Raw genomic sequence first — 6,811 nt, 5'->3', positions numbered from 1 at the left:
TTGATCCCAGGACCCTGGGATCATGACCTGAGCCAAAGGCAGAGGCTTTAACCCACTGAAACACCCAGGTGCCTCATGGCATAGATTTTATCACTTGGGCACACAGAAGGAAAAAATGTAAGCGAATTAAATGGGTGAAAGTATTCCTAAACCTTGTTCCCATTCAGAGTCCCTTTGTGATTCAAAATCATCAGACAGGTAATTTTCCAAACAGAATTGCCCTCCGGGTCATCAAGATTATTGGTGATGCAGCATTCCTTAAACAGAATCTTTAAAAGAACAAGAGGCACGTTTGCTGAATGTTCGATCTGGCTTTGCATTGCTGTGGTACTGGCCTCCTCTCCTTGTCTGCTCTCTTGGCGTTGCTAACCACCTCTGATTCTGCAACTCTGCCCCTCCTTTTCCATAAACCTTTGATTCCTGGGGACTAAAAAAAAAAAAAAAAAAAACTGCTCTCCGCTTCTGGGATTTTCTTCCAAGCGCTGACACCCATTCTGGGGGCTCTGGTGCTGGTCCATGCCGAGACAGCCCTGAGTGTGTCACGGAACTGCATGACCAACAGCAGTGAGAAGGTGACATCCGTGATAAGGCACAGACCAATTTCGAGATATTAATGAATGAAAAACACGCGTATCTTGAGACTGATGAATTCTAGCACTTCATGGGACTGATCTTACAACGAAAGCATGACCTTTCCAAAAAGGCTCTGGCATAGAGCCCTGCACACCGTGTTTCTTTCCTCACTTTTTCTAGTCCAGAGATGTTCCCCACGACTATAAGTCTCCTAACTATGGGGAGGGGTTGATGGATGGGGAAGGAGTTTTAATACACAGAATGAACGTCTGGTGGAGAGTGGGGGAAAGAATGAGAGGCAATATGGGGCCCTGTGTTTCTAAGCCTACATCTATAGGGACCATACGATTTATCATCTAAACCAGGGCACTTCTGAGAGCGAACGAGGTCATTCTCAGTCACTGCACTGAGACCAGAAGCATAAGCTAGGACGGATCCAGATGAGCCGGGACACGTAACAACTTATCTTCCATCCAGAAAGTGAGGCTAAAATCAGATGCAGATTTCTCCATTCTTGGGCTTTGGAGTGCCTTTGTCCAAAACCAGGAAGGCCATGAGGTAATTGATGGGCATGCAAGTACTTCTGGCTTCCATCCCAAGAAGGCTTAACAATAAATCCCCAAACTGGTTAAAAATCCGCTGCTGCTGTGTTGTGGGAGATGCTCCCCTTCCCCAGCTGTTATTTATGGTGCAGAGAAAAGGCACCGCATTGATGATGGATCTGCTTTTATCGGATAAAAATGGGAGGAACAGTGAAAGATCATGGTGAGATATTGTGTGGAATTTCAGCAGGACACTTTAAAAACGTATATTAGAGAAAATGAATTTTTCACTGGCTAAAACGTATCCATTTACAGTCGGAGCCTCCATATATTTATGAGTGTTTTTAGCCCTTAAAATAGTAACCCAGGACAGAATAACAAAGAGTCTCTTAATAGCCCTAATTTATCAGGCTCAGCAGTTTAAGAAAAATAAATAAAAAGAAATAGAAATGAGAAAGAATCTGAAATAGCGGAAATGGGTGTGCTCAGAAGGTGACGCTGTGTCTGTCTTCTTAAGAGAACGGATCTTAGAGAAAGTGAAGCCCAGAGACAGGCAGGAGTCGGCTTCAAAGCACCCAAGGCTGGGTTCTGAGGGGGTCGGGGAATGTGGAATTGAGGAAAGTGGTTTGGCCACATCAGCCCATCTCCCTTTCATGAATGAGCACCTTTGCCCTCACTTCTCTGAATGTATTCATTTGAGGACTCTGATCTCAGTCTCCATTACTTTTCTCCATTTTCCTCCTCTTTCCTGGTCTCATGCTTTCTGGGGACAGCAAAAGATTTATATCTGCAACACCACCCGGAGCATTTCCCCCCCCCCCGCACCCCCATATATGCCAAGAAGCCACACGGTAGAAAGAACACAGAAGGTGAAGACAGGCAGACCTGGGTTCAAATCTCATTTCTGAGGCTTTTTGCTGTTATTCGACCTCTCTGAGTCTTAATTAACCTCTCCGAGAAATGGGGTTGTCACAAAGCCACCAATCCCTTCTTTGCATAACTTTCATTCATCACTAAAACTTTCTTCTTAACCCTGGGCTGAAGTCTGTTCCCCTGCATGTTCTCTTATCCATTAAAAACATGGCTCACTGTGTTCAACTCATGGTGATTTCAACCCAGGGAAAAATATTTGCAACATAAATGTTAGTTTCCTTAATATAGAAAGATTTCTAAGAACTTGAAACAATGCCTGTGAATTTTTAAAAGTCAAGAAAAATTATAAAACTTAAGTGTCGGAAAGCAGTTGCTCATGAAGCTGGGAACTGGTAAACTTTTCTAGATGGCAGTTTGAAATATCTAGCAAAAGTATTAAATATCTGGAACCCCTTTTTTCTCTAAAATTTCAAGAAATTTGTCTCAAGGACAATATTTTTTACAGTGCACAGAGATTTATGTGTAATGATGTTTCGCACATTATTTAAATTACAGAAAATGTGAAAACATCCTACATTCCCAACAACAAAAGATGGGTTATGTAAACTAAAATGCAGTTCTTTGCAGACATTTAAAATTATGCTTTTGAGAAAATTTAATAAGAGCCAATGTACATCAAACAATTACTAGAAGCAAATACACAGTGGTTATCTCCGGAGGGTGGGATGATGGGTGATTGTTCTCTTTGAGTATCTCTGTATTTTCAAATTTTCATGTGGAATTCAGGAGGGAAGGAGGGAAACACAGAGCGGGGAGGAGGGAAGGAAAAGCAGAGCAGCCGGAACATGTTGCCACCATGTTCTCTCCTGGATGCTAGTCCGAGTGTTAGAAACAGTCAGGAGAGAGGAGGGGGTGTTGGATCACTGGCTTGCCACTGACATCCTGTGTGAGTTTTTGCTCTACCCATAACCTCTCTGCACCACAGTTTTCTTCCTTGTCAGATGGAGAAAAGTCCCCGACCCCGTTGAGGCAGTGGGTGCTGTGGTGATCAAAGAGTTTGCCATGCGTGAAAGGGCTCATGAAACAGCAAAGGGCTCTCCAAGGCATGGATGGTGTAATTATTGCCGTCGTTAGTGCAATCATTCTCGCGGCTCCATTAGCCTTGGCTGGAGAGCTGCTTGTCGGGCTGTGAAGTGCACTCGGGGTTTCCACGTTACACAAAGGGAAGCGCATGCGTCTGCCCAGGCCTCGTTCAACAGATCTGGCATCGAGAGATAACCAAGCAGACACGAAAGGCCTTCGGGGCTGCAGAGTGGGAGTCTATGTGGGTCTAAGAAAACCGGCTTTGCACTGGCCGACCTGGACTGGGGTCCAGCTTGCCCACTGCAAGCCGTGCGAACTTAGACAAGTCACTCCACCTGCCTGAGTCCCATTATTCACCCGTGGAATCCATGACTGGCTCCAGCCGGTCATACCAGCCCCGCTTTTCTCACCTCATCGCTTGGGAGAAGGCTTCCTGAGCACGTGTGAGATTCCTGATGACCACGGAAGTAAATGTAACATTGAGCGTGCTTGGTCATCTGGACTGTCATGTATAAAGCTCACACCCCCTGTGAAATGTAGGCTCTGGGAGCAGAGTTTTCAGTAGCACTGGATGCTCAATGGTAAGAATAAGGATAATAGAACAGGTTTCTGCAAGATCTTTCGAAGGCTCTTATCTATGTGAATCTCCAAGAGCAGGTTAAATTCCCCAAACACCTTTGACCAGGGAGTCCTGATTTTAGGCCGCATCAGTCCATGTCCATCTGTGTATCTTTCCCATTTAATATACTGAAAATCAGAAACTCACAAAGAGGGAGTAATTGGCCTCACGTTCCATAGAGCTTGGATTCAATCTAAATGCATGTGCTTCAACTACACAGTACGGCAGACCCCAGCTCCCTGCAACTCCCTCAGACCCCACAACTCAGACAGTCAGAAAGCCACATGGAGACTGACAGCCAGAGCGTACCAGCGAGTCCTGGGGTAAGAGAGAGGAATCCAGCGAGGGAAAGGGACCTGCAGCGCCTTCAGTCCTGTAGGTGAGAAACACCGTTCATCCTTCTAGTGTACTGGGATGATCATGAGACCGTGGAGCTGGGGGCCAGTGAGATTCCAAGCAGAATGCATGGGGCAAATTTACCAGCCGCACACCCTCACTGACCCTCAGCTTTCTTCTCAATAAAGTGAGAGCTGTCTGCTCAGAAGGCTACAGGAACTCAACAAGCTATTGTATATGAAGGCCTCAGCGAAGTTCTTGGCCAAGTGCACAGGAGACGGTAACTTGCCCCATCGCATCCACGCTGATGTGGTCTGGGTACCAATTCCCACTCACGGAGCCACCATTTACTGGATGCCCGCTGTATGTCATGTGTGTTTGGTGGACAGAAGGCAGATTCCTCCCCTGGAGGAGACCAGAGCCCACGTGACCTCATTCACATCTCCGCTTTGCTGGGCAGGGAGGGTCTGGTACACCAAGAGACGTCGTCACAACCTCTGCAAAATCGGCTGAAACTTCCAAGGGTTTGTGTTGGATAACAAGGCTGTCCGAGAGTGAGTTTGCAAACTCTGAGAAAAGAACAACCAAGTTCTACGAGATGGGGCTATTATTACGAAGAACAGCCACGACGGCAGCAACAACAACCTGACCAAGGCCCTATGATGTGCTTCTCAACGTTCTCTTTCCACAAAGCCATTTTTCATCCGTTAACCAATGCCGAACAAGCAGCCTTTCCGAGGCAGCCCTACAGGACCCGGCATACGTTGCCCTTTTCTCTCTTTGTTCATTAAAAGAAAAGGAAGAACGTGTTGAGGATTGTCCTATGCTGCAAAGGGCACTGGCTACAAGGATTGTTTTAGTTGAGGACATGGGGAGCAGAAAAGCTTGACTAATTATGTTGCTAATTACTTGAAGCCACTTCCTTTGACAATATAATTATGCCAGAGTAAGGTGAGATGTCTCAATTACTGACTAAAGAGAAAGAAAATGCCCCCTCCTCACTATTCTTCCCTTTTCTGTTACTCAGGCTGGATTTTAAAAAACTTTCTCGCAAATTCAGAGGTTAGTTAGCAAAAAAATGAAGTTCCCACCTCTTTCCCTTAAGCCTTGACTGGCCACATAAGGTCTGATTCGTTTTTCTCCCCCAACAGCAGGATTTCCATAAATAAATGAGGTTTGCTCAAAGGAAGTAGACCTTTCAGTGACTATCCAACCACTCCGTTGTTCTAGGTTAAGGTTCAGTTCTCAGCAGGGTGTGACTCCTGCAGAATCTTGAAGAATGTTCTTGAAGGATCAGAAATGTGAAGACAAACAGCTCTTTCTTGTGGTCGGGGTCTGAACACACCACAGTTTTGGTGGACATCAGTTCTGAGATGCCTCGGGTTAATCGGGTTGGTGGACGCAAGATGAGTGGAGAGGTCGAGAGACCGGCAAAAGCCAGTAGAGATTCAGAGGATGAGCAAAAGGTTAATGAAATTCTTGCAGCAAGCAACTTGTCATGTTGATGGCGAAGCAGCCCGGGTTCCTTCCTTCAGCCTCTTGGAATCATAGTTTTCCAAATGGTAAAATAACCACTTGGCTGAACGACATGTTTCTCAGTGTGTGGTCCGCGGACCACCTGCATCGGCGTCTCCTGGGGGCTCGTGAGACCTGCAGGAATCTCAGGCCTCTCCTGGTCATTCTTGTACACATTAAAGTCTGAAGCCCTGGAGTAGCATATACTCCTGACAGACTTCCTTTGACTCTTTCTCAAAAGATGATCTCAAATGAACACATAGTCTTAGGTCTTCACTTCCACAGGCAGCTGATCCTTGAACAACACTGAGCTAGGGGTGCGAACCCCTCCTGCAGCAAAAAATCACCGTATAATTTTTGACTCTCCAAAACTCAACTACTAATAGCCCACTGTTGGCCAGAATCCTTACTGATAACACAACGTTTATTAACACATAATTTGTATACATATTATATACTCTATTCTTATGATGAACTAAGTCAGAGAAAGGAAAATGTTATTAAGAAAATCATGAGGAAGAGAAAATACATTTGCAGCACTATGCTGTATTTATGGAAAAGTTCTCATATAAGTGGACCTGCGTAGTTCAAACCCATGCTGCGCGAGTGCCAGCTGTATCTCTAGAAAGACCCCGACAGACCAAATCACTGGCAAGTACGTCATCTCTGATTGTCACTAGCTATCTAGATTCCTGTACAGATACAGGATCGTCAGTCAGGATTAAGGCTCAGCAGGAAAGAGCTCTGTGATCAATTAGTAATGTCTGCCATAGGCACAGGCAGGGGATGGTAGGGGTACTCAGTTATGTCTTAATGAGTTTGTATCTTAAAGGAGGACTTCAGGTTTGGGTGTTTATGGGTAAGACCAGGAGAATTAACCATCCTAGATTCCTGGACACTATTCTTGATTTCAGACCTCAGATTGAGATGTCGAACTCAGACCAGAAAAGGACCTTGTAACTCTGATGTTCTTTCATCACAATGATCTATGATCATTTATATGGTCCTATCACGCATGCTCACATTCTCATGGAGACAGATTTTGTTCCTACATCACACAACCATAGCTTCCCTTAAAACCAGAGCCCTTCGCTTAAAGAATCCTCTGGTGGCGCCTGCGGGGGCGGGGAGGAACAGAGCGGAGGTTGAGGGCTGTGGGGAGGAGACACCGCCAAGCATGCTGGCCTGAAGCAGAGCTCTGGCCGGCCACCTCAGCCAGGCATCTGTTTCCAATGAAGCTAAGGAAATGCCTGACCCCACTCCTGCATTC

The sequence above is a fragment of the Mustela lutreola genome, chromosome 16, assembly GCF_030435805.1.
Source record: "Mustela lutreola isolate mMusLut2 chromosome 16, mMusLut2.pri, whole genome shotgun sequence".
In the NCBI taxonomy this organism is placed as follows: domain Eukaryota; kingdom Metazoa; phylum Chordata; class Mammalia; order Carnivora; family Mustelidae; genus Mustela; species Mustela lutreola.
This window is presented reverse-complemented; position numbering follows the sequence as displayed.